General features: G+C 41.5%; 1 protein-coding gene and 1 long non-coding RNA gene across 9 annotated transcripts in view; one reads left to right on the top strand and one right to left on the bottom strand.

The window, feature by feature from the left end:
* Positions 1-13,775, bottom strand: part of CCDC158 (coiled-coil domain containing 158) — a 110,778-nt gene extending 97,003 nt beyond the window's left edge. For 5 of the 8 annotated variants that reach the window (XM_047857428.1, XM_047857422.1, XM_047857427.1 and 2 more), the window contains exons 1-2: positions 13,667-13,775; positions 8,462-8,504 (exon numbers count right to left, since the gene is read on the bottom strand). The gene's annotated coding sequence lies outside the window, so the exon portion shown is untranslated. Of the gene's footprint in view, positions 1-8,461; positions 8,505-9,231; positions 9,256-9,999; positions 10,067-13,666 lie in introns of those variants that run through there. The other 3 variants (XM_047857423.1, XM_047857424.1, XM_047857425.1) reach the window with 3 other exon arrangements.
* LOC125164604 (uncharacterized) lies at positions 49-27,798 on the top strand. Its single transcript, XR_007151826.1, has 3 exons — positions 49-267; positions 9,444-9,546; positions 27,672-27,798. It is a non-coding gene; the product is annotated as an uncharacterized LOC125164604 (long non-coding RNA).
* The last annotated feature ends 169 nt before the right edge of the window (positions 27,799-27,967 follow it).

The following is a 27,967-nucleotide window of genomic DNA, read 5'->3' as shown; positions in this document are numbered from 1 at the left end:
AGATTGGTACGTGGGGGAGGAATGATTGCTGTATAACTTATATACTAAAATGATGCACTTGGGGATTCTTCAGGATGATGAAAGACACTAAGGAAATTCAAATTACTCAGTAATGTTATGATTATAAATTACAGATTGATCAAAGACAGAAAGGAATGAGTAGGACAGAGAGAATCATAGCCCAGTGCTGGGAAGTCACACACCGCTCCACTCTTTCTAGACACCAAAGGTTTTGGTATCAACCAGGAAACAGAACCTACGAGTAAGGTAAGCAGAACTGAACCTAAAAGTTGGAGAACACATAAGAAAGGAGAAGGTTTGACTTTAGAAACTATTCTGATATAAAAACCAAGTTTCCTGATTCTGGGTAGGGTGATGAATGTCATAAACTCATTAATTCAGTCTCCCCTGATGGGCAGCAGGCCTTCGAAGAGTGGCAGTCCTTCCGAGGGAAATTTTTTTCTTAAGAGAATAAACAGCTTAAAAAAGAAAAGAAGATTGGGGCGCCTGGGTGGCTCAGGCGGTTGAGCGTCCGACTTCAGCTCAGGTCATGATCTCACAGTTTGTGAGTTTGAGCCCCGAGTCAGGCTCTGTGCTGATAGCTTGGAGCCTGGAGCCTGCTTCCAATTCTGTGTCTCCCTCTCTCTCTGCCCCTCCCCCGCTTGTGCTCTCTCTCTCTCTCTCTCTCTCTCTCTCTGTCTCTCAAAAATGAATAAATGTGAAAAAAAGAAAATTAATAGTTTAAAGAAGACAGCATAGGTTTATTAAACAAGGATTTTTAAACAAACATTTATTTGTAAAGATATTTAGTACACCCATTCGCCAATGCTGCTAGTTAAAGAAATCTGGCTTTAAAAAAGTATTTGTGAGAGAGTAAGATGGCGGCGTAGGAGGACACTGGGCTCACCGCGCGTCCTGCTGATCACTTAGATTCCACCTACACCTGCATAAATAACCCAGAAAACCGCGAGAGGATTAGCAGAACGGAGTCGCCGGAGCCAAGCACAGACGAGAGGCCCACGGAAGAGGGTAGGAAGGGCGGCGAGGCGGTGCGCGCTCCACGGACTGGCGGGAGGGAGCCGGGGCGGAGGGGCGGCTCCCCGGCCAAGCAGAGCACCCGAGTCTGGCTTGCAAAAGCGGAGGGGCCGGCCAGACGGAGTGTGTTCCGACAGCGAGCGCGACTTAGCGTCTGGGAGGTCATAAGTTAACGGCTCTGCTCGGAAAGTGGGAAAGCTGGAGGACAAGGGGAGGGAGAGCTGCTGAGCCCCCGGACAACAGAGCTCAGTTTGGTGGGGAACAAAGGCGCTCGCCAGCGCCATCTCCCCCGCCCATCCCCCAACCAAAATCCCAAAGAGAACCAGTTCCTGCCAGGGAACTTGCTCGCTCCGCGCAAACACCCAACTCTGCGCTTCTGCGAGGCCAAACCTCCGGCAGCGGGTCTGATTCCCTCCCGCTGCCACAGGGCCCCTCCTGAAGTGGATCACCTAAGGAGAAGCGATCTAAGCCTGCCCCTCCTGCCCCTGTGCACCTTGCCTACCCACCCCAGCTAATACGCCAGATCCCCAGCATCACAAGCCTGGCAGTGTGCAAGTAGCCCAGACAGCCCACGCCACCCCACAGTGAATCCCGCCCCTAGGAGAGGGGAAGAGAAGGTGAACACCAGTCTGACTGTGGCCCCAGCGGTGGGCTGGGAGCAGACATCAGGTCTGACTGTGGCTCCGCCCACCAACTCCAGTTATACACCACAGCACAGGAGAAGTGCCCTGCAGGTCCTCACCACGCCAGGGACTATCCAAAATGACCAAGCGGAAGAATTCCCCTCAGAAGAATCTCCAGGAAATAACAACAGCTAATGAGCTGATCAAAAAGGACTTAAATAACATAACAGAAAGTGAATTTAGAATAATAGTCATAAAATTAATCGCTGGGCTTGAAAACAGTATACAGGACAGCAGAGAATCTCTTGCTACAGAGATCAAGGGACTAAGGAACAGTCACGAGGAGCTGAAAAACGCTTTAAACGAAATGCATAACAAAATGGAAACCACCACGGCTCGGATTGAAGAGGCAGAGGAGAGAATAGGTGAACTAGAAGATAAAGTTATGGAAAGAGGAAGCTGAGAAAAAGAGAGATAAAAAAATCCAGGAGTATGAGGGGAAAATTAGAGAACTAAGTGATACACTAAAAAGAAATAATATACGCATAATTGGTATCCCAGAGGAGGAAGAGAGAGGGAAAGGTGCTAAAGGGGTACTTGAAGAAATAATAGCTGAGAATTTCCCTGAACTGGGGAAGGAAAAAGGCATTGAAATCCAAGAGGCACAGAGAACTCCCTTCAGACGTAACTTGAATCGATCTTCTGCACGACATATCATAGTGAAACTGGCAAAATACAAGGATAAAGAGAAAATTCTGAAAGCAGCAAGGGAGAAATGTGCCCTCACATATAAAGGGAGACCTATAAGACTCGTGACTGATCTCTCTTTTGAAACTTGGCAGGCCAGAAAGAATTGGCACGAGATTTTCAGGGTGCTAGACAGAAAAAATATGCAGCCGAGGATCCTTTATCCAGCAAGTCTGTCATTTAGAATAGAAGGAGAGATAAAGGTCTTCCCAAACAAACAAAAACTGAAGGAATTTGTCACCACTAAACCAGCCCTACAAGAGATCCTAAGGGGGACCCTGTGAGACAAAGTACCAGAGATATCACTACAAGCATAAAACATACAGACATCACAATGACTCTAAACCCGTATCTTTCTATAATAACACTGAATGTAAATGGATTAAATGCGCCAACCAAAAGAGGGTATCAGAATGGATAAAAAAAACAAGACCCATCTATTTGCTGTCTACAAGAGACTCATTTTAGACCTGAGGACACCTTCAGATTGAGAGTGAGGGGATGGAGAACTATTTATCATGCTACTGGTAGCCAAAAGAAAGCTGGAGTAGCCATACTTATATCAGACAAACTAGACTTTAAATTAAAGGCTGTAACAAGAGATGAAGAAGGACATTATATAATAGTTACAGGGTCTATCCACCAGGAAGAGCTAACAATTATAAATGTCTATGCGCCGAATACAGGAGCCCCCAAATATATAAAACAATTACTCATAAACATAGGCAACCTTATTGATAAGAATGTGGTAATTGCAGGGGACTTTAACACTCCACTTACAGAAATGGATAGATCATCTAGACACACGGTCAATAAAGAAACAAGGGCCCTGAATGAGACATTGGATCAGATGGACTTGACAGATATATTTAGAACTCTGCATCCCAAAGCAACAGAATATACTTTCTTCTCGAGTGCACATGGAGCATTCTCCAAGATAGATCACATACTGGGTCACAAAACAGCCCTTCATAAGTTTACCAGAATTGAAATTATACCATGCATACTTTCAGACCACAATGCTATGAAGCTTGAAATCAACCACAGGAAAAAGTCTGGAAAACCTCCAAAAGCATGGAGGTTAAAGAACACCCTATTAACGAATGAGTGGGTCAACCAGGCAATTAGAGAAGAAATTAAAAAATATATGGAAACAAACGAAAATGAAAATACAACAATCCAAACGCTTTGGGATGCAGCAAAGGCAGTCCTGAGAGGAAAATACATTGCAATCCAGGCCTATCTCAAGAAACAAGAAAAATCCCAAATACAAAATCTAACAGCACACCTAAAGGAACTAGAAGCAGAACAGCAAAGGCAGCCTAAACCCAGCAGAAGAAGAGAAATAATAAAGATCAGAGCAGAAATAAACAATATAGAATCTAAAAAAACTGTAGAGCAGATCAACGAAACCAAGAGTTGGTTTTTTGAAAAAATAAACAAAATTGACAAACCTCTAGCCAGGCTTCTCAAAAAGAAAAGGGAGATGACCCAAATAGATAAAATCATGAATGAAAATGGAATTATTACAACCAATCCCTCAGAGATACAAACAATTATCAGGGAATACTATGAAAAATTATATGCCAACAAACTGGAAAACCTGGAAGAAATGGACAAATTCCTGAACACCCACACTCTTCCAAAACTCAATCAGGAGGAAATAGAAAGCTTGAACAGACCCATAACCAGCGAAGAAATTGAATCGGTTATAAAAAATGTCCCAACAAATAAGAGTCCAGGACCAGATGGCTTCCCAGGGGAGTTCTACCAGACGTTTAAAGCAGAGATAATACCTATCCTTCTCAAGCTATTCCAAGAAATAGAAAGGGAAGGAAAACTTCCAGACTCATTCTATGAAGCCAGTATTACTTTGATTCCTAAACCAGACAGAGACCCAGTCAAAAAAGAGAACTACAGGCCAATATCCCTGATGAATATGGATGCAAAAATTCTCAATAAGATTCTAGCAAATCGAATTCAACGGCATATAAAAAGAATTATTCACCATGATCAAGTGGGATTCATTCCTGGGATGCAGGGCTGGTTCAACATTCGCAAATCAATCAACGTGATACATCACATTAACAAAAAAAAAGAGAAGAACGATATGATCCTGTCAAGCGATGCAGAAAAGGCCTTTGACAAAATCGAGCACCCTTTCTTAATAAAAACCCTTGAGAAAGTCGGGATAGAAGGAACATACTTAAAGATCATAAAAGCCATTTATGAAAAGCCCACAGCTAACATCATCCTCAATAGGGAAAAACTGAGAGCTTTTTCCCTGAGATCAGGAACACGACAGGGATGCCCACTCTCACCGCTGTTGTTTAACATAGTGTTGGAAGTTCTAGCATCAGCAATCAGACAACAAAAGGAAATCAAAGGCATCAAAACTGGCAAAGATGAAGTCAAGCTTTCGCTTTTTGCAGATGACATGATATTATACATGGAAAATCCGATAGACTCCACCAAAAGTCTGCTAGAACTGATACAGGAATTCAGCAAAGTTGCAGCATACAAAATCAATGTACAGAAATCAGTTGCATTATCATACACTAACAATGAAGCAACAGAAAGACAAATAAAGAAACTGATCCCATTCACAATTGCACCAAGAAGCATAAAATACCTAGGAATAAATCTAACCAAAGATGTAAAGGATCTGTATGCTGAAAATTATAGAAAGCTTATGAAGGTAATTGAAGAAGATTTAAAGAAATGGAAAGACATTCCCTGCTCATGGATTGGAAGAATATTGTCAAAATGTCAATACTACCCAAAGCTATCTACACATTCAATGCAATCCCAATCAAAATTGCACCAGCATTCTTCTCGAAACTAGAACAAGCAATCCTAAAATTTATATGGAACCACAAAAGGCCCCGAATAGCCAAAGTAATTTTGAAAAAGAAGACCAAAGCAGGAGGCATCACAATCCCAGACTTTAGCCTCTACTACAAAGGTGTCATCATCAAGACAGCATGGTATTGGCACAAAAACAGACACATAGACCAATGGAATAGAATAGAAACCCCAGAACTAGACCCACAAACGTATGGCCAACTCATCTTTGACAAAGCAGGAAAGAACATCCAATGGAAAAAAGAGAGCCTCTTTAACAAATGGTGCTGGGAGAACTGGACAGCAACATGCAGAAGGTTGAAACTAGACCACTTTCTCACACCATTCACAAAAATAAACTCAAAATGGATAAAGGACCTGAATGTGAGACAGGAAACCATCAAAACCTTAGAGGAGAAAGCAGGAAAAGACCTCTCTGACCTCAGCCATAGCAATCTCTTACTCGACACATCCCCAAAGGCAAGGGAATTAAAAGCAAAAGTGAATTACTGGGACCTTATGAAGATTAAAAGCTTCTGCACAGCAAAGGAAACAACCAACAAAACTAAAAGGCAACCAACGGAATGGGAAAAGATATTTGCAAATGACATATCGGACAAAGGGCTAGTATCCAAAATCTATAAAGAGCTCACTAAACTCCACACCCGAAAAACAAATAACCCAGTGAAGAAATGGGCAGAAAACATGAATAGACACTTCTCTAAAGAAGACATCCGGATGGCCATCAGGCACATGAAAAGATGTTCAGCGTCGCTGCTTATCAGGGAAATACAAATCAAAACCACACTCAGATATCACCTCACGCCAGTCAGAGTGGCCAAAATGAACAAATCAGGAGACTATAGGTGCTGGAGAGGATGTGGAGAAACGGGAACCCTCTTGCACTGTTGGTGGGAATGCAAACTGGTGCAGCCACTCTGGAAAGCAGTGTGGAGGTTCCTCAGAAAATTAAAAATAGACCTACCCTATGACCCAGCAATAGCACTGCTAGGAATTTATCCAAGGGATACAGGAGTACTGATGCATAGGGGCACTTGTATCCCAATGTTCATAGCAGCACTCTCAACAATAGCCAAATTATGGAAAGAGCCTAAATGTCCATCAACTGATGAATGGATAAAGAAATTGTGGTTTATATACACAATGGAGTACTACGTGGCAATGGAAAAAAATGAAATATGGCCTTTTGTAGCAACGTGGATGGAATTGGAGAGTGTGATGCTAAGTGAAATAAGCCATACAGAGAAAGACAGATACCATATGTTTTCACTCTTATGTGGATCCTGAGAAACTTAACAGGAACCCATGGGGGAGGGGAAGAAAAAAAAAAAAAAAAGAGGTTAGAGTGGGAGACAGCCAAAGCATAAGAGACTGTTAAAAACTGAGAACAAACTGAGGGTTGATGGGGGGTGGGAGGGAGGAGAGGGCGGGTGATGGGTATTGAGGAGGGCACCTTTTGGGATGAGCACTGGGTGTTGTATGGAAACCAATTTGACAATAAATTTCATATATAAAAAAATAAATAAAAATAAAATTCCAAAAAAAAAAGTATTTGTAAAAAAAAAAAAAAAGGTATTTGTAATTCACATTTTCACAATTTTAGATTGACCATATCCTCAATTCGGTGAAATCATTCAGTGTTTCTCTATTTTCACGACACTAAGAATTGAAACATTATTCCTATTTTCAGGCATAAAGCCTATTAAATTATTAAGAATTTCTGGGAAAATAAAGGGTTTTTTTTTGCCACAATAAGATGGAAAGTTGTTAAAATGCTACATTTTGTTGATTTGGGGATCATAACACGACCTTACATGTTATAATTCTGGCGGATTTAAAATTATGAATAGGTTCACACTGAAAGGAGCCTTAAATTTCTGACAAGTAACAGCTAGGTAAAGATTCCACTCTGGTTATTTGATTGGAATGCTGCAGAAAAGACCTGAGACACCACAGACCACAAAAAGAAGACTTTTGAAGGACTCCTAGATTTATCAACCAATGACTCAAGCCCCTGGGAGGCCGAACCATCCTACTTTCCACAGAAGCCTGAGACTGGGGATTTCATAAAGCTGGTCCACACTCTCGAAGAATGAGTGTGTGCAGGTATGTTTTCCTTGGGAAATTCTAAGGCACCCCACAACTGATCCAAATACAACACACCTAGGCTGGTGCCATCTCTGAAATGCAATGAGAACGGTTACTGTTGACCACAACTTCACTGCCTGATTTCCTGTTAACTGCTTATTGACTTCACATTGCTCTTAACGTCTGTTTTCTCAATCACGTTCTTTCTCTCTAGATGTTGTTCCCTACTAGGTTTCAAATCCTATCTCTGTGATCTACTGGCTTTGTGACTGTGAGAACAGTATTTAGCCTCTTTAAGACTATAAGAAGAAGATAGAGAGTATATACCTCAAAAGAAAACTCATGTGCAGTGTTAACCATATAGTACTTGCCTCGATCTGTTTGCTATATACCATATGTATATAGTATCACTGCACAACAGGATAGTAAAACATGAACAAAAACACGGTCTTTGTAATTTAGGCAGTGTATACTCACTTTCTGATAATAAATGTGTATCTTTCCATTCATCTAGAAAGAAGATATAAGTTTCATACAGGTCCACTAACAGAAAGGAAAGTGGATTTATATTGCATTGAGTAAACACAGGGACTAACATAATCTAATACAGAATGAAGCTATTTAAGATATCCTTCTCCAGTACATAATACCGTCTTGTAAAAAGGCAATACGAAAGAAGCATAGGATTTAGAATCAGGAACTTAATACTGTCACTGGTTACCTGTGAGGGCATGGGCAAATCTTTTCATATCCTTGAGCCTCAATTTCCACCATTACTAAATGAGAATACAGTTGTGTTTTGCAAACTATTCTTAAGCAGAGGAAGGCTTTCTGTAAATCTTCAGAGCCCCAACTATACACCCTCCTCTCTGCCCCAGAGACATCTTTATGGAATGCAATGGCTCCACTGAGCAGAGTTTGAAAACCACAAAGAGAAAGCCTTTGCAGCTTTATTATCTTAGATATTCCAGCCTAGGCACTCATCAAGCTCAAGGCCTCAGGCTCTAAAATAAATTAGATACAGACACAGATACAATAAATTAGCATATTGGTCATATATGTTCACAATTCTTAAATATAAATGAAAGTAAAACAAGAGATACCTTAATATCTGGATATTCTTATTTTCACTTATCCTATTAACACCTGAAAAGAGGAAAATATTTTAATATCTGTATATTAATATATAACCATACTCCATTATCTAAATTCATTATGTTTGAAAAGTTCAATTCACAAGTTCATTTTCATCAGCTAAGATCCTGACAACAACTAACACACACACATATAACAACCACCACCACCACAAAAAACTTTAAATTCCTTTTCCTTTGGGCTTGTCTTGTATATAAAAGTATGTTTGAATTAATAGCTTGTGGCACTTATCTAGGCTAGGACTGTACAACAAAACATACGCAAGTATAAGCCCCCTGTTGGTCCGATGCTAATGTTGCTCTCATCGGCATTAGCAAGATAACACAGCAAGTAAATCCCTTGCCCAGGCCTTTCCAGACTAGACCTTTCTAGGGTATAGTCCAAAGTGACTTAAATAGACCATGTCTTCTGACCATTTAAATTACTTTCCAGTGGCTGGAGATGCTCTGAACCAGGCACAGCTCTTGAGCTTGGAGAGCAGATTTGCTAGGTAGAGTTTCTAGCTGGTCAATCAGAAATAGGTCTATACATTTTAAGCAGCGGAGTTGAAATGACAACCAACTAGGATTTTTGGCATAGCTCAGTGAAATCTTAGTGAGCAGTTGCCACACTGGAAAAATAAGTGACAGTACTCCATGTGCAGAATTAGGACTAATGAACAGAAGTAAAGGGAGGTAGGTTCTACATGGTGGAGATGAGCTTTCTAAAGCTGGAGCACCTTGAATGTATATGCGGAGAACTTCCTTGTGAGGTGTTCAAGCTGAGAGGGGATGAGCATTTGTTGGGATGACAACTGCCACCGGGTGTCCTCTCTTGGGCAGAGAGTTGGACTAGAAGATCTCTAAAATCTTCTCCAACTTGGACATTCTATGATTTCCTATGGAAAACATTCAGCAGACAGATGACCAAAAATATGATGACTTCTCACAGGTGATTTCAGTCAACAGCAGAGCCAGATCGGGACAATGATCGGGACAATTCCACTGCTGCCAGGAGGTTTCGTGCGACTTTGTTTTAAAAGTTGGGGCTCTAGGTAAATTTTAACGAATATCTTTTCCTTAGCACCTCTGCATATATGTTTACAGTCACCTTAAATTCATCTTATCCCACATCTATGTCTTCATTATTCCCACCAAATCTGCTTCCTAGGGTGTTATCTCTGTAATACCTTTTAAGTCAGCAAAGATGACTTACTTATGCGTGGTAATTAAGTCACAAAGAAGGACTGCTTGAATATGAAATTTAGTTAATTTTATGCCTACTGTGTCTTTCATGCTTTAATCAGCTCTTGCCAGACCTACTACAGAATACTTCAAAGTGATCTTTCTAGTGTCAGTTTCTTACAATCTTTAAGAGTTTCCTTTAAAACCCTTTTGCTGTGACTTGCTCAAAGACTAAATTCCAAGCTAAGACTAGCACTAAAGCCCTTTGGGATCTGGCATAACCAACCTCCCCTGACATATACTGTGCCTCAGCTGAGGTCTACCTGCCATGTCCTGAGTGTATCCTGCTCTTTTAGCATTCTGCTTTTATTTACACTCTTCTTTTAGTTCTTCCTCTCCTTCTTAGCAAAAGCCTCCAGTGCAGTTTTAAGAGCTGTGGAAGAAGAGGTTCAATACTATATTGCTGGTTGATGCAGTCCCTACAAATCAATGTTCAAAAATAAGAGAAAGAAAACTGCCCAGTGCCTCTGAAAAAAAATAATTTGATATGAGGGACTATATTTGGAGGACATGCTCTCCTTACTCTTCCCACATCAAAAGTAATAAGCTTCAGTTAAATCATTCATGCATGCAAAGCACTCAGCACACGGCCTGATGGAGTAAGCATTCAACAAGCATTAGTTACCATTGCTGGCATTTTGATGGCTTAAAACGTACTGCCGCTATGAACAGTGCTTCAGTAAATCCCAGAGATAAAACGAAGATCAAGACAAATCAAACTGCCACCCCACAGATCTTAAACTTTAATGGGGAAAGAGACACCAAAGAAACACATCAAAAATAGAATTATGGAGAGCGGTTAAGTGCAATGAAGCAAATACCACAGGTGGCAGTATACAGAGAGATGGAATTGAGGCTACTTTCGTTAGGGTAAGTCAGGGAAGGCCTTTCTGAGGAGGTTACATTTGAGCTGAATATCAAAAAGGATCACTCCCAAAGGGAACTGGGTAAGTTCCTGAGAGGAAATACCACATGCAAAGGCCTTGAGATGAAAGGGGCTCAGTGTTCACCGAAAGAGGCAGTGAGGCTGCGGTGTGGACAAGGGAGGGTGAGAGGCCTGCTTATGGACAGCCGACTGTGTATCATGCCCAAAGGAGAGCTTATTCCCAGTTCCTTTCCGAAATTATCCGAGGAGGTGTTGGTGAGGTTCGCAGGGGTAGAGCTCACAGGGCCTTGAAAAGGACTTTGGGGTTTTTTCTAATTGCAATGGAAAGCCACTGGAGGATTTTTATCAGAGGCATAGGATCCTCCAGAAGTCAGGTGAAAAATATACTGAGTGGAAGCCCAGGCCAGTTAGGAGGCCATTTGAATAGCCCAACAGAAGGACTAAAACCTAACTCTAATCCTGGCTGAGGCTGGGAATGGGGACTGACTGCAAGTGGGTATGAAGGATCTTTTTTGGGTGATGGACATTTTCTAAAACTGAACTGTGATAACTGCACCATTCTGTAAATTCACTAAAAAGCATTGGATTTGACACTTACAATGAGTGAATGTTATGGTATATAAATCATACCGCAGAAAAGCAGTTCAGAAAGAAAGCAGACCAGCTACCCTTTGTATGGACATTGTCCTTATGTTTTGTGGAGTAAGAGTGGGGGTGCAAATTAGCTGCCTGGGTTCCAGAAGTCAATCGATTAAACACTGAACACTGTTTTTTTCCTGAACACTGAATACTATTTTTTTCCTACACCCTGTGAACTCCAAAGTATGTTAATTTCAAGATGACTACAGGTTGCTTTTATCCCGATTCTAACATCCCCACACATGGAAGCACTTCTGCATTGCCTACTTTCCCCAGGCTTGGACTTCAATCTCCAGGTGTCTGCAACTATTATTATTGTTGTTGTTGCTTTAGAAAAAGAGAGCACACGAGCCCAGGAGAGAGGCAGAGGGAGAGAGAGAATCCTAAACAGGCTCCATCCACACTCAGAGCGGAGCCTGACGTGGGGCTCAGTCCCACAAGTGTGAGAACACGACCTGAGCTGAAATCAAGAGTCAGATGCTCAACCGACTGAGCCATGTGCAACTCTTACTTGATATACACACGATGAATAGCCAGTAAAGTATTAGCTGAAAACCAAGCTTAAGTCACCTTTATTCCCTTAACTAGAGCAAATACAGTGATGTATTAATAGGAATACAAATGAAAGTCCAAAAATTGCTCTAAGTGTTAGGCTAGTTCTTTCCAATGTACCTAAGTTATTTTCACTTCTGATCAAATTCCTTAGTCAAGTATTTTCCTTGGGATTTACAGGGTTCAAGAAAATACTTCGTAGTCTCCACTACTCCATCTGGCACTGCCCCAGCTGGAGGGCTTTAAAATATTCATTAATACAGGATTGATTCTATGTGATTTATAACAATGAACAAATGTATTAGTTTCCTGTAGTTGCTGTAACAAATTACCACAATCCTGGTGGCTTAAAACAATAGCTATTTATTCTCTCACGGTTCTGGAGGCCAGAAGTCCAAAATCAGTCTCACAGGGCTGAAATCAAGGTTGTTGGCAGGGCCGAGCTCTCACCCGAGGCTCTGGGAAATAATCTATTCCTTGCCCCTTCTATTCCTTGAGCTTCTGTTGGCTGCTGGCATTACTTACTGACTTGGGGCCTCATCACTCCGCTCTCTGCCTCTGTGGTCATATTGCACTCTCCTCTTCTGTCTGTATCAAATCTCCTTCTGCCCCCCTCTTATGATGACACTTGTGTTTGCATTTAAAGCTCACCCAGCTAATCCAGGATAATTTTCCCATTTCAAGATCTTTGACTTCATCATACATGTAAAGACCCTTTTTTTCCCCTTAGAACATTTACTGGTTCCAAGGATTAGGGCCTGATGTTTCAGGTGGCTCTTACTCAACCTGATACACCATATAATTTGGGGTCACCTAGTGTGCAAATATGTGGTTGACAGAGGCCCCAAAGTGCGTGATCCTAACACACTAGATAACACCGACTCTTCTTTGTAAAACACGATAGTAAGGGCTTTGCACATACCAAATAAATTGTCCATTTCTGCCTTCAATTTATTTGGAGAGTATAATAATACCTCTATGGCATAAAGACCATTTGCCCACAACACAGATAACTGTGTAAAATGAAAAACAATAAGTGTGGTATGGAGCTGGGAGGCCCAGATCTCACCCACCACTCTCCCACCCCCACCCCAATTCTTTACCCACAGAAAAACAGTCCTGCCTAGCTAGTCTCTGGGATGTGTGGTAGGTGCTAGACCTTTCCTGAATCAGCAGCTGACAGAGAAAGCAAGAGAGAAGCGGTTGCCAAGTCAATAACACGGTGACAAACAGCAACAGACCTCACTTCTACTTTCTCCTGACCTTAAGGTACACCAAGATGCAGGGACAAATCCTGGAACAGCCCGAGTGCAGACCTGGAACAGAGTTCTGTGGACACGGATGGACTCATTTGAGAACTCACTGTTTCTGACTGATGCCAATGACCGGGTAGAGCCAGATTCCTAATGTCACTTACAGGGAGGGCTCCAGCTGAAAAGGCCCTTACACATTTATTACAATCTCATTTTGATGACAGGTTGGTGACTGTCCAAGGCTAGACACTCCTCTTTATTTCCATGTGTCCCCTGACGCATCCCCTGGTCCACGGGAAACAGGATAGGGACAGGACTTTGCGGTAGTGTTGGGACAAGATCCACGGTTATTCCCCCCAAGTGGAATATTTTGCACAGGACTCTCTGGTGCCAGAGTTACAGCCACTGGACCCGGAGGTCTTGCGATCCCCGAAGAGAAGTCCCTTTCCGTTAAAAAACCAATTTATTGGGCATCTGCCACGTGCAAAACAAACACAAAGGTCTGGAAGGTTCCAGTAATGAAGATGCGCTGCTCCGGGTCCTCTGGAGCACGACCCACCCCCCTCGCCCTCTCCCCCGGGCCGCGCCCCGCCCGTGTACCTGCAACCAGCACCATCTTAAGACATTGGCCGCATCCCCGCGGGGCGCCGGCGGGCGCGGCGGCCGCACCTGCGTCGGCCGGGAGGCTGCGGTGGCGGCGGGGGCGGCTCCTCCTCGTCGGCGGCGGCGCGGGTGCTCTGCCGCCCCGCCTCCGCGCCCCGCCCCTCGCGGCGCTCGGGATCTGGCCTCCGCCGGTTCCACGCGCGCCGCGCCGGCGACCGTTGGGCCCTTCGGCGTGGCGTGGGGGCACCTCCCACTCCCGACTCCGCCCCCAGACGCCGTCGCCGGGGCAACCGAGCGCCATTTCCGCCCCCCTCCCCTCAGCTCTGAGTAAGGGGCTGTTTGCATCAAACCCTGGATTCGGGCCTCCACTTGGACTCTGTGACTCAAAGCTTCTCCCCTTTTCTGCAGCTCCTTAACCGGTCTCCCCGGCCTATTCTTGCTCTCCCCAGTACATGCACCCCAACACCCCAGACCGTTCTCGCAGTTGTCCCTCAAATAGTCTTCCCAAAATCTTAACCAACCTACACAAATCCTACCTCTACTTAATCCCAATCCTGGCTTGGCCTGTCAAGCCTTCACCCTGCCTCACCTCCATCCTGCTTCAGTTTCTGACACTTTCTCCAGTCCCACCCTTAATGTCCCATTTGACTACTTCAAGTTAACAGAATTCACATTTCGCAGCTCTGCCTTTGCTTATGCTGATCCTCTGGCTGGAAGGACTTGCAATGTTCACGTGTGTTCTCGGAGAGTTGTTTCCTTCCCTGTGTTTCAGTTGCTCTCTGATAGAGAATTTATCGGATGAGATGATCACACACGCAAACGTTTCAGTGCTGCCCGAATTAGTGCTCAAATGGAAGGAATTCAGAAAGGGCTACGTGTGACCGATACAACCAGTGACGTTAATACTGTTAGCAGTCACATTACACACACCTACACCAAAAACCTTTTATGTCTAAATTGATTGGAAATATTAAAAAATCATACATTATTTAATGTAATTATGGATCTTAATTAAATAGTACCAAACGCCGCTAAAGATTGCTGTTGATCATATCTGTAATTTAAATTATTTCATTTATTGACCGGCCAAGATTTAAGATTGCCTACAGAATGAAGTGTTTTAATGGGGAGTGAAAGTATTAAGTAGAAAGGACAACAGTTTAAGTTTTGTAGCGACACAGAAAGCAATTTTTAATTATTTTGTTTTAATCTCCCCCCTCCCCCTCATTTTAGAGAGAGAGTGTGAGCAGGGCTCTGGAGAGGGGCAAAGGAAGAGACAGAGAGAGAGAGAGAGAGAGAGAGAGAGAGAGAGAACAAGCTTATCTATCCCATGCCCTGGGATCATGACCCAAGCAGAAATCGAGAGTGGAATGTACAACCGACTGAGCCACCCAGGCGCCCCTATTTTGTTTTAATCTTTTATTCAAAGTATGAGTGTTATTACAGCAAGAAAATATTTTAGTTACTATTAAGGGATTTCCATTGGTGTCTGATGTTTATATTTGTATGCTGGACCCTAAGAACTAGGAAAGTTCCTTTTTTCTTTTCTTTTTGAAGTTTTTAATGAACATAACATGTTCATTAAAACCATATAAAACTAGGGGCGCTTGGCTGGCTCAGTCCAAGGAGCATAAGACTTGATCTCAGGGTTGTGAGTTTGAGCCTCATGTTGGGTGTAGAGATTGCTAAGAAAAATAAATAAACTTTAAAAACAACCTACTTTAACCTGTATATATGCATGCAATTATGTGTGCTACATTTTCTCATACAATTCTCTGCATTTGAAGTATCTTGCAGTTTTACTCAATTTTTTTTTTATACTGAATCAAAAAGGGTTTCTTAGCTTTTAAAATAGAGAATTTAAAGATGAAGGGGGTCCAGATTTCCTTCAACATTCATTTAGCCATTTCACATATATTCATGAAGCACCTATCACAGGCCACATGAAGGTGCTGAAAATATAGCCATGAACCAAATAAAGTCCCCATCCTCTGGGAGTTTACATTTTTGTGGAGGAAGAAGAATAAGGCACAAAGGGACAAGTTCAAATATGTCTGACTAAGATAAGTGTTATGGAGACAGGGTGAGGAGATTAGGGAGTGTGGGGTGAGTCAACGCAAAGCCTTTTTAAAACAAGCCTTTTTAAAAATTATAAAGAGAAAGGAAAAGAGTTTTATTTGAGCCCAAGTTAAGACAGCTGCCTGGGATACACACAGTTCCCTGGGGAAAGAACACTTTCTTTCCCAGGTTATGTGTGTGTGGTTGTTTTGTTTTGTTTTCCTTTTTTGTTTTGTTTTTCCACATAAAGAGTTGCAAATCATCATGATGAAGGACATTCCAGAAGGTTATAGGCTTTATCTTGTGTTTTTCATATGTGCAAGGCTGTATGACTTTAATCTTGTGGGAATCAGGAAGGCTTTTTTCTTTTTCCTATCTTCATGTTTGCAGTGCTCCTTTTTGGTTATGTTTTTAATGAAGCAGATGTACAATGTGTGCTTGGGGCAGAAATAGAGCCCATCCTTTGAGGTCTTGCTTATTTTCAAGTTGATAAATGTTACAGTATAGCTTCCCTGGGAGCCTAGGGGCAGGGCCCACAAACATGAAAAGTTGAAAATTTTATTTTATTTTCTTTTATTTTATTATTTTTTCTTTTTTTCTTTTTCTTTTTTAAATTTTTATTTTTTTCAATATATGAAATTTATTGTCAGATTGGTTTCCATACAATACCCAGTGCTCATCCCAAAAAGTGCCCTCCTCAATACCCATCACCCACCCTCCCCTCCCTCCCACCCCCCATTAACCCTCAGTTTGTTCTCAGTTTTTAACAGTCTCTTATGCTTTGGCTCTCTCCCACTCTAACCTCTTTTTTTTTTTTCCTTCCCCTCCCCCATGGGTTTCTGTTAAATTTCTCAGAATCCACCTAAGAGTGAAAACATATGGTATCTGTCTTTCTCTGTATGGCTTATTTCACTTAGCATCACACTCTCCAGTTCCATCTACGTTGCTACAAAGAGCCGTATTTCATTCTTTCTCATTGCCATGTAGTACTCCATTGTGTATATAAACCACCATTTCTTTTTTTTTTTTTTTTTAATTTTTTTTTTTTCCAACGTTTATTTATTTTTGGGACAGAGAGAGACAGAGCATGAACGGGGGAGGGGCAGAGATAGAGGGAGACACAGAATCAGAAACAGGCTCCAGGCTCTGAGCCATCAGCCCAGAGCCCGACGCGGGGCTCGAACTCCCGGACCGCGAGATCGTGACCTGGCTGAAGTCGGACGCCTAACCGACTGCGCCACCCAGGCGCCCCTAAACCACCATTTCTTTATCCATTCCTCAGTTCATGGACATTTAGGCTCTTTCCATAATTTGGCTATTGCTGAGAGTGCTGCTATAAACATTGGGGTACAAGTGCCCCTATGCATCAGTACTCCTGTATCCCTTGGGTAAATTCCTAGCAGTGCTATTGCTGGGTCATAGGGTAGATCTATTTTAATTTTTTGAGGAACCTCCACACTGTTTTCCAGAGTGGCTGCACCAGTTTGCATTCCCACCAACAGTGCAAGAGGGTTCCCATTTCTCCACATCCTCTCCAGCATCTATAGTCTCCTGATTTGTTCATTTTGGCCACTCTGACTAGCGTGAGGTGATATCTGAGTGTGGTTTTGATTTGTATTTCCCTGATGAGGAGCGATGTTGAGCATCTTTTCATGTGCCTGTTGGCCATTCGGATGTCTTCTTTAGACAAGTGTCTATTCATGTTTTCTGCCCATTTCTCCACCGGGTTATTTGTTTTTTGGGTGTGGAGTTTGGTGAGCTCTTTATGGATTTTGGATACTAGCCCTTTGTCCGATATGTCATTTGCAAATATCTTTTCCCATTCCATTGGTTGCCTTTTAGTTTTGTTGGTTGTTTCCTTTGCTGTGCAGAAGCTTTTTATCTTCATAAGGTCCCAGTAATTCACTTTTGCTTTTAATTCCCTTGCCTTTGGGGATGTGTCAAGTAAGAGATTGCTACGGCTGAGGTCAGAGAGGTTTTTCCTACTTTCTCCTCTAGGGTTTTGATGGTTTCCTGTCTCACATTCAGGTCCTTTATCCATTTTGAGTTTATTTTTGTGAATGGTGTGAGAAAGTGGTCTAGTTTCAATCTTCTGCATGTTGCTGTCCAGTTCTCCCAGCACCATTTGTTAAAGAGACTGTCTTTTTTCCATTGGATGTTCTTTCCTGCTTTGTCAAAGATGAGTTGGCCATACGTTTGTGGGTCTAGTTCTGGGGTTTCTATTCTATTCCATTGGTCTATGTGTCTGTTTTTGTGCAAATACCATGCTGTCTTGATGATGACACCTTTGTAGTAGAGGCTAAAGTCTGGGATTGTGATGCCTCCTGCTTTGGTCTTCTTCAAAATTACTTTGGCTATTCGGGGACTTTTGTGGTTCCATACAAATTTTAGGATTGCTTGTTCTAGTTTCGAGAAGAATGCTGGTGCAATTTTGATTGGGATTGCATTGAATGTGTAGATAGCTTTGGGTAGTATTGACATTTTGACAATATTTATTCTTCCAATCCATGAGCACGGAATGTTTTTCCATTTCTTTATATCTTCTTCAATTTCCTTCATAAGTTTTCTATAGTTTTCAGCATGCAGATCCTTTACATCTTTGGTTAGATTTATCCCTAGGTATTTTATGCTTCTTGGTGCAATTGTGAATGGGATCAGTTTCTTTATTTGTCTTTCTGTTGCTTCATTATTAGTGTATAAGAATGCAACTGATTTCTGTACATTGATTTTGTATCCTGCAACTTTGCTGAATTCATGTATCAGTTCTAGCAGACTTTTGGTGGAGTCTATCAGATTTTCCATGTATAATATCATGTCATCTGCAAAAAGCGAAAGCTTGACTTCATCTTTGCCAGTTTTGATGCCTTTGATTTCCTTTTGTTGTCTGATTGCTGATGCTAGAACTTCCAACACTATGTTAAACAACAGCGGTGAGAGTGGACATCCCTGTCGTGTTCCTGATCTCAGGGAAAAAGCTCTCAGTTTTTCCCCATTGAGGATGATGTTAGCTGTGGGATTTTCATAAATTGCTTTTATGATGTTTAAGTATGTTCCCTCTATCCCGACTTTCTCAAGGGTTTTTATTAAGAAAGGGTGCTGGATTTTGTCAAATGCCTTTTCTGCATCGCTTGACAGGATCATATGGTTCTTATCTTTTCTTTTATTAATGTGATGTATCACGTTGATTGATTTGCGAATGTTGAACCAGCCCTGCATCCCAGGAATGAATCCCACTTGATCATGGTGAATAATTCTTTTTATATGCTGTTGAATTCGATTTGCTACTATCTTATTGAGAATTTTGGCATCCATATTCATCAGGGATATTGGCCTGTAGTTCTCTTTTTTGACTGGGTCTCTGTCTGGTTTAGGAATCAAAGTAATACTGGCTCCATAGAATGAGTCTGGAAGTTTTCCTTCCCTTTCTATTTTTCGGAATAGCTTGAGAAGGATAGGTATTATCTCTGCTTTAAACGTCTGGTAGAACTCCCCTGGGAAGCCATCTGGTCCTGGACTCTTATTTGTTGGGACATTTTTTATAACTGATTCAATTTCTTCACTGGTTATGGGTCTGTTCAAACTTTATATTTCCTCCTGGTTGAGTTTTGGAAGTGTGTGGGTGTTCAGGAATTTGTCCATTTCTTCCAGGTTGTCCAATTTGTTGGCATATAATTTTTCATAGTATTCCCTGATAATTGCTTCTATCTCTGAGGGATTGGTTGTAATAATTCCATTTTCATTCATGATTTTATCTATTTGGGTCATCTCCCTTTTCTTTTTGAGAAGCCTGGCTAGAGGTTTGTCAATTTTGTTTATTTTTTCAAAAAACCAACTCTTGGTTTCGTTGATCTGCTCTACAGTTTTTTTAGATTCTATATTGTTTATTTCTGCTCTGATCTTTATTATTTCTCTTCTTCTGCTGGGTTTAGGCTGCCTTTGCTGTTCTGCTTCTAGTTCCTTTAGGTGTGCTGTTAGATTTTGTATTTGGGATTTTTCTTGTTTCTTGAGATAGGCCTGGATTGCAATGTATTTTCCTCTCAGGACTGCCTTTGCTGCATCCCAAAGCGTTTGGATTGTTGTATTTTCATTTTCGTTTGTTTCCATATATTTTTAATTTCGTCTCTAATTGCCTCATTGACCCACTCATTCTTTACTAGAGTGTTCTTTAACCTCCATGCTTTTGGAGGTTTTCCAGACTTTTTCCTGTGGTTGATTTCAAGCTTCATAGCATTGTGGTCTGAAAGTATGCATGGTATGATATCAATTCTTGTATACTTATGAAGGGCTGTTTTGTGACCCAGTATGTGATCTATCTTGGAGAATGCTCCATGTGCACTCGAGAAGAAAGTATATTCTGTTGCTTTGGGATGCAGAGTCCTAAATATATCTGTCAAGCCCATCTGATCCAATGTCTCATTCAGGGTCCTTGTTTCTTTATTGACCGTGTGTCTAGATGATCTATCCATTTCTGTAAGTGGAGTGTTAAAGTCCCCTGCAATTACCACATTCTTATCAATAAGGTTGCTTATGTTTATGAGTAATTGTTTTATATATTTGGGGGCTCCAGTATTAGGTGCATAGACATTTATAATTGTTAGCTCTTCCTGATGGATAGACCCTGTAATTATTATATAATGTCCTTCTTCATCTCTTGTTACAGCCTTTAATTTAAAGTCTAGTTTGTCTGATGTAAGTATGGCTACTCCAGCTTTCTTTTGGCTTCCAGTAGCATGATAAATAGTTCTCCATCCCCTCACTCTCAATCTGAAGGTGTCCTCAGGTCTAAAATGAGTCTCTTGTAGACAGCAAATAGATGGGTCTTGTTTTTTTTTATCCATTCTGATACCCTATGTCTTTTGGTTGGCACATTTAGTCCTTTTACATTCAGTGTTATTATAGAAAGATACGGGTTTAGAGTCATTGTGATGTCTGTATGTTTCATGCTTGTAGCGATGTCTCTGGTACTTTGTCTCACAGGGTCCCCCTTAGGATCTCTTGTAGGGCTGGTTTAGTTGTGACGAATTCCTTCAGTTTTTGTTTGTTTGGGAAGACCTTTATCTTCTATTCTAAATGACAGACTTGCTGGATAAAGGATTCTCGGCTGCATATTTTTTCTGTTCAGCACATTGAAGATCTCCTGCCATTCCTTTCTGGCCTGCCAAGTTTCAGTAGAGAGATCAGTCACGAGTCTTATAGATCTCCCTTTATATGTTAGGGCACGTTTCTCCCTTGCTGCTTTCAGAATTTTCTCTTTATCCTTGTATTTTGCCAGTTTCACTATGATATGTCGTGCAGAAGATCGATTCAAGTTACGTCTGAAGGGAGTTCTCTGTGCCTCTTGGATTTCAATGCCTTTTTCCTTCCCCAGTTCAGGGAAATTCTCAGCTATTATTTCTTCAAGTACCCCTTCAGCACCTTTCCCTCTCTCTTCCTCCTCTGGAATACCAATTATGTGTAGATTATTTCTCTTTAGTGCATCACTTAGTTCTCTAATTGTCCCCTCATACTCCTGGATTTTTTAATCTCTCTTTTTCTCAGCTTCCTCTTTTTCCATAATTTTATCTTCTAGTTCACCTATTCTCTCCTCTACGTCTTCAATCTGAGCCATGGTCGTTTCCATTTTATTTTGCAGCTTGTTTATAGAATTTTTTAGCTCCTCCTGACTATTCCTTAGTCCCTTGATCTCTGTAGCAACAGATTCTCTGCTGTCCTCTATACTGTTTTCAAGCCCAGCGATTAATTTTATGACTATTACTCTAAATTCACTTTCTGTTATATTGTTTAAATCATTTTTGACCAGTTCGTTAGCTGTTGTTATTTCCTGGAGATTCTTTTGAGGGGAATTCTTCCATTTAGTCATTTTGGATAGTCCCTGGAGTGGTGCGGACCTGCAGGACACTTCCCCTGTGCTGTCTTGAATAACTGGAGTTGGTGGGCGGGGCCGCAGTCAGACCTGAGGTCTGCCCCCAGCCCACCGCTGGGGCCACAGTCAGACTGGTGTGTACCTTCTCTTCCCCTCTCCTAGGGGCAGGATTCACTGTGGGGTGGTGTGGCCCATCTGGGCTACTTGCACACTGCCAGCCTTGTGGTGCTGGGGATCTGGCGTATTAGCTGGGGTGGATAGGCAAGGTGCATGGGGGTGGGAGGGGCAGGCTCAGCTTACTTCTCCTTCGGTGATACGCTTCGGGAGGGGCCCTGTGGCAGCGGGAGGGAATCAGACCCACTGCCGGAGGGATGGATCCACAGAAGCACAGTGTTGGGGTTTGATCGGGTGCAAGCAAGTTCCCTGGATGGAACTGGTTCCCTTTGGGATTTTGGCTGGGGGATGGGCGAGGGAGAAGGCGCTGGCTAGCGCCTTTGTTCCCCACCAAACTGAGCTCTGTCGTCCCGGGGCTCAGCAACTCTCCCTCCCTTTGTCCTCCAGCCTTCCCGCTCTCCAAGCAGAGCTGTTAACTTATAACCTTCCAGATGTTAAGTCCCGCTTGCTGTCGGAACACACTCCGTCCAGCCCCTCCGCTTTTGCAAGCCAGACTCGGGGCTCTGTGGCTCGGCGGGCTGCCCCTCCACCCTGGCTCCCTCCCGCCAGTCCGTGTAGTGAGCACCGCCTCTCTGCCCTTCCTACCCTCTTCCGTGTGCCTCTCGTCTGCGCTTGGCTCCAGAGACTCCGTTCTGCTAGTCTCCTGGCGGTTTTCTGGGTTATTTAGGCAGGTGTGGGTGGAATCTAAGTGACCAGCAGGATGCGGTGAGCCCAGCATCCTCCACGCCGCCATCTTCCCTAGAATCCCCCGAAAATTTTATTTTATCAAGTGCCATTTCATACTGTGCACGGAGAAGGCCTCATTGATAAAGTGACATAGAGCAGAGACCTATAGGACCGCAGGGAGGAGCCATATGTATATTGTAGGGAGTGTCCCAGGCACATGCTCGGTGTATTTGAGAATCAACCAGTGAGGCCTGAGTAGAGTGGGCCGTAAGGAGAAGGTTGAGGTTCCAGTCACATAGGGCCTAAGTCTCCAAGATCTCTTTAGTAAGAGTCTATACATGGATCCAGAGTTATTTGTCTCCCTTCATTGATTTCCTACTCTGGACCAGACCCTGTGCTGGGCACTGGGATGGGAGTGAGAGATATATAGAAGCTTCAGTTTTTCCCTTCAAGGAGCCAGTATCCTTCTTATTATTGTCAATCCAAATGGCTGCTGGCCTTTATGAGGTGCAGTTGAGAAGGGTGGGTTATTCAAGAATGATTCAGGAATAAGGAGCTCAGATCTGGTCTGAGCTTTGATACTAACTATATAACCTTGGGCAAGCCATTTAACAGTTTAGAGCATTAGTATTTCATCTGCCAAATGATAGATGAAGAAACTATTGCAAGAGATTTTTCTAACTAAAAATTTTTTTTTGTATTTTTATTTTTTTATTAATTTTATTATTTTTTAAATTTACATCCAAATTAGCATATAGTGCAACAATGATTTCAGGAGTAGATTCCTTAATGCCCCTTACCCATTTAGCACATTCCCCCTCCCCCAACCCCTCCAGTAACCCTCTGTTTGTTTTTGTTCTCCATATTTAAGAGTCTCTTATGTTTCGTCCCCCTCCCTATTTTTATATTATTTTTGTTTCCCTTCCTTTATGTTCGTCTGTTTTGTCTCTAAAAGTCCTCATACGAGTGAAATCATATGATACTTGTCTTTCTCTGTCTGACTAATTTCACTTACCATAATACCCTCCAGTTCCATCCATATAGTTGCAAATGGCAAGATTTCATTCTTTTTGATTGCTGAGTAATACTCCATTGTATATATACATATATATATACCACATCTTCTTTATCCACTCAACCATTGATGGACATTTGGGCTCTTTCCATACTTTGGCTATTGTTGATAGTGCTGCTATAAACATGGGGGTGCATGTGTCCCTTTGAAACAGCACACTTGTATCTCGTGGATAAATACCTAGTAGTGCAATTGCTGGGTCGTAGGTGGTTCTATTTTTAGTTTTTTGAGGAACCTCCACACTCTTTTCCAGAGTGGCTGCACCAGCTCGAATTCCCACCAACAATGCAAAAGAGATCCTCTTTCTCCGCATCCTCACCAACATCTGTTGTTGACTAAGTTGTTAATGTTAGCCATTCTGACAGGTGTAAGGTGGTATCTCATTGTGGTTTTTTTTTTTTTTAATTTTTTTTTCAACGTTTATTTATTTTTGGGACAGAGAGAGATAGACCATGAACGGGGGAGGGGCAGAGAGAGAGGGAGACACAGAATCAGAAACAGGCTCCAGGCTCTGAGCCATCAGCCCAGAGCCCGACGCGGGGCTCGAACTCACGGACCGCGAGATCGTGACCTGGCTGAAGTCGGACGCTTAACCAACTGCGCCACCCAGGCGCCCCTCATTGTGGTTTTGATTTATATTTCCCTCATGACGAGTGATGTTGAACATCTTTTCATGTGTCGGTTGGCCATCTGGGTGTCTTCTTTGGAGAAGTGTCTATTCATGTCTTTTGCCCATTTCTTCACTGGATGATTTGTTTTTTGAGTGTTGAGTTTGATAAGTTCTTTATAGATTTTGGATACTAACCCTTTATCTGCTATGTTGTTTGCAAATATCTTCTCCCATTCTGTCAGTTGCCTTTTAGTTTTGTTGATTGTTTCGTTCGCTGTGCAGAAGATTTTTATTTTGATGAGGTCCCAGTAGTTCATTTTTGCTTTTGTTTCCCTTGCCTCCATAGACGTGTTGAGTAAGAAGTTGCTGCGGGCAAGATCAAAGAGGTTTTTGCCTGCTTTCTCCTCGAGGATTTTGATGGCTTCCTGTCTTACATTGAGGTCTTTCATCCATTTTGAGTTTATTTTTGTGGATGGTGTAAGAAAGTGGTCCAGGTTCATTCTTCTGCATGTCACTGTCCAGTTTTCTCAGCACCACTTGCTGAAGAAACTGTCTTTATTCCACTGGATCTTCTTTCCTGCTTTGTCAAAGATTAGTTGGCCATACGTTTGTGGGTCCATTTCTGGGTTCTCTATTCTGTTCCATTGTTCTGAGTGTCTGTTCTTGTGCCAGTACCATACTGTCTTGATGATTACAGCTTTGTAGTATAGCTTGAAGTCTGGGATTGTGATGCCTCCTGCTTTGGTTTTCTTTTTCAAGATTGTTTTGGCTATTTGGGGTCTTTTCTGGTTCCATACAAATTTTAGGATTATTTGTTCTAGATCTGTGGAGAATGCTGGTGTTATTTTGATAGGGATTGCATTGAATATGTAGATTGCTCTGGGTAGTATCGACATTTTAACAATATTTGTTTTTCCTATCCAGGAGCATGGAATCTTTTTCCATTTTTTTGTGTCCTCTTCAATTTCTTTCATAAGCTTTCTATAGTTTTCAGTGTATAGATTTTTCACCTCTTTGGTTAGATTTATTCCTAGGTATTTTATGGTTTTTGGTGCAACTGTAAATGGGATCGATTCCTTGATTTCTCTTTCTGTTGCTTCATTGTTGGTGTATAGAAATGCAACCGATTTCTGTGCATTGATTTTATATCCTGCAACTTTGCTGAATTCATGAATCAGTTCTAGCAGGTTTTTAGTGGAATATTTAGGGTTTTCCATATAGAGTATCATGTCATCTGCGAAGAGTGAAAGTTTGACCTCCTCCTGGCTGATTTGGATGCCTTTTATTTCTTTGTGTTGTCTGATTGCAGAGGCCAAGACTTCCAATAGTGTGTTGAATAACAGTGGTGAGAGTGGACATCCCTGTCTTGTTCCTGACCTTAGGGGGAAAGCTCTCAGTTTTTCCCCATTGAGGAGGATATTAGCGTTCGGTAGTTCATATATGGCTTTTATGGTCTCAAGTTATGCTCCTTGTATCCCTACTTTCGTGAGGGTTTTTATCAAGAAAGGATGCTGTATTTTGTCAAATGCTTTCTCTGCATCTATTGAGAGGGTCATATGGTTCTTGTCCTTTCTTTTATTGATGTGATGAATTATGTTAATTGTTTTGTGGATATTGAACCAGGCCTGCATCCCAGGTATAAATCCCACTTGGTCGTGGTGAATAATTTTTTTAATGTATTGTTGGAGCCGGTTGGCTAATATCTTGTTGAGGATTTTTGCATCCAGGTTCATCAGGGAAATTGGTGTATAGTTCTCCTTTTTAGTGGGGTATCTGTCTGGTTTTGGAATCAAGGTAATGCTGGCTTCTTAGAATAAGTTTGGAAGTTTTCCTTCCATTTCTAGTTTTTGGAATAGCTTCAAGAGAATAGGTGTTAACTCTTCCTTAAATGTTTGGTAGAATTCTCCTGGAAAGCCATCTGGCCCTGGATTCTTGTTTTTTGGGAGATTTTTGATTACTAATTTGATTTCCTTACTGGTTATGGGTAACTAAAAAAATTTTTTTTAAAAAGAACTATGATTCTATAAAATAAAATAATTTTATCTTAGTATAAAAGCATTTATTAAAATTGTACCCAAAAGTTGATACGCAAATTGATACATCGTAATCATGATATATATGTGGAGTCACTTAAAATTTAATTCGTGATTTGCTTAGTTTAAAAAATGATCTTGTTTCACAAAACACTATCAGTTTTGTAAATAGGCGATAGTCAAAAATATAGCATATATTATAAAAAAATTTTTAAGCGTTGTGTTTCCTTTATGACTTTGAACTTTAAGAATTTGCCAAAGATCTTCAAAACTAAATGCAATGCTAGATCAGAGTTACAGAGTAGCCTGGATTTTTAGTGTAGATATTTTCCCTCTCTGATTAGGATTTAAGAGTTTCTATGTTAAGTCTTATCTGACGGGCTTATTTCCCTAGTGCCTGGTACAACATGGACACATAGAAGTAACTCAATGTATAGTGGAAAGGAAATAAATGGCAAATCATCTCCAATAATTTTGGCAAGTTGATAGAGTATAAAATATTAAAGGGTATAGGGGCACCTGGGTGGCTCAGTCAATTAAGCATCTGACTTCGGCTCAGGTCACGATCTCATGGTTTGTGAGTTTGAGCCCCCATTGGGCTCTGTGCTGACAGCTCAGAGCCTGGAGCCTGCTTCAGATTCTGTGTCTCCCTCTCTGTCTGCTCCTCCTCTGCTCACACTGTCTGTCTGTCTCTCTCTCTCAAAAATAAATAAACATTAAAAAAGTATTAAAGTTCTGACATTCTTCTCTCCACCAAGGACATAAGAAAATAAATATATTTAATAAGAAAGCTTGAGTTCATTCAGCAAATATTTATTAAACACCAACTATATACCAGGAACATTGGTGAACAAAACAGACCAAACCCTGCCCTCACAGAACTTAACATTCTAGTTGAGAGAGACTAGAAATAATCTCGCTGACCTAGTTAACATATTAGAAGGGGTTAAGTGCTGTGGAAGCAGGGAAGAAGAAGGAATGTGGGATGGGTGGAAATTTAAATAGAGCAGGGAACACCCACCTGCTTCCCAGGAACAGATGTGATTGGATTTCTAGGAACATTTCCTGGCAGGGTGGACTAAGAAGATGAGTGATTTCTAATTTGGGGTTTCTTTTGAAACTAGTTGTAAAAGAAGACTTTCATATACCATCCTAAATGCAGGGAAGTTTCTACTTTTTAAAGTTGATTGAGGTTTTTAAAATCAACCTTATTGAGGTATACTTCATGTATGATGATACTTCATGTACATTTTTAATGTACAGATTGATGACTTTTGGGAAATGTATACATTTAGTATCAAGCTCTCCAATACATGTAGAATCTTTCCATTTACCCAGAAGGTTCAGCTGTGGTTATTCTCTCTTTTAATATTAAAATGAGTTTTTTAAAAATACAAGTTTTTGAGTTCGTTTGTTCGTTTCTAAGACAATTTATTTTACAGAAGATTGAAAAAAGGGGTAGAAGTGGGAGATAGATGTCAAATAGGACGTAAAATAAAGGCAGATCATCTTTTCTCCTCTAGCCTGTGTTTCTGCTGTTGAGGCCAATCACCATCATTACCAGCGTCTTTGAAGCTGTCTCTGTTTCTCCCAAAGGAAAAGAAAAACTGTATCCTTTATTGTAACCATCCAGCGTTTCTGCTGAGTATATTTTTCTTAGGTCTTTTACTTTTTACCTAAGAAATAAAATAAGGGTATGGATATATTTCTACCAGCTTTTATTTATTTATTTAAAAAATTTCTAATGTTTATTTATTCTTGAGATAGAACCTGAGCAGGAGAGGGGCAGAGAGAGAGAGAGAGAGAGAGAGAGAGAGAC

The sequence above is a fragment of the Prionailurus viverrinus genome, chromosome B1, assembly GCF_022837055.1.
Source record: "Prionailurus viverrinus isolate Anna chromosome B1, UM_Priviv_1.0, whole genome shotgun sequence".
Lineage (NCBI taxonomy): Eukaryota > Metazoa > Chordata > Mammalia > Carnivora > Felidae > Prionailurus > Prionailurus viverrinus.
The sequence above is the reverse complement of the archived record's forward strand: the minus strand, read 5'-3'. Positions and strand labels throughout refer to the sequence as shown.